Here is a 712-nt window from a genome sequence, read left to right on the forward strand (position 1 = left end):
CTTCCAGCTTCCATCTTCCAGCATCTAGCATCCAGCATCCAGCTTCCAGCATCCAGCATCCAGCATCCAGCTTCCAGCATCCAGCATCCATCTTCCAGCTTCCATCTTCCAGCATCCAGCATCCAGCTGCCAGCTTCCATCTTCCAGCATCAAGCTTCCAGCTTCCAGCTTCCATCTTCCAGCATCCAGCATCCAGATTCCAGCATCCAGGATCCAGCTTCCAGCTTCCAGCTTCCATCTTCCAGCATCCAGCTTCCAGCTTCCATCTTCCAGCATCCAGCTTCCAGCTTCCAGCTTCCAGCTTCCATCTTCCAGCTTCCAGCATCCAGATTCCAGCATCCAGCATCCAGCTTCCATCTTCCAGCATCCAGCTTCCATCTTCCAGCTTCCAGCTTCCATCTTCCAGCATCCATCTTCCAGCATCCAGCTTCGAGTATCCAGCTTTCCAAAAAATGACATGAAATGTATTTGCGGCCCTAACCAACTTTAAAGGCAAAGCATCAATTCACTGATTCTCTGAGAACATAACCAGACCGTTGGCATAGCGCGGTGATGTAAAAAGACAGCATAGCAACCTCTTTTATATACAGTCTCTACAGCGACTTGTAATTTTACTAATATGGTTTTATATGAAGAAACAGAATGCACATGTGGAAACACACATTGTGACGACATGAGAAGAAAAGATGCTCAAGTCCCACCTTTTTTGTTT

The sequence above is a fragment of the Telmatherina bonti genome, assembly GCF_933228915.1.
Source record: "Telmatherina bonti genome assembly, chromosome: 13".
NCBI classification, from domain to species: Eukaryota; Metazoa; Chordata; class Actinopteri; order Atheriniformes; family Telmatherinidae; genus Telmatherina; species Telmatherina bonti.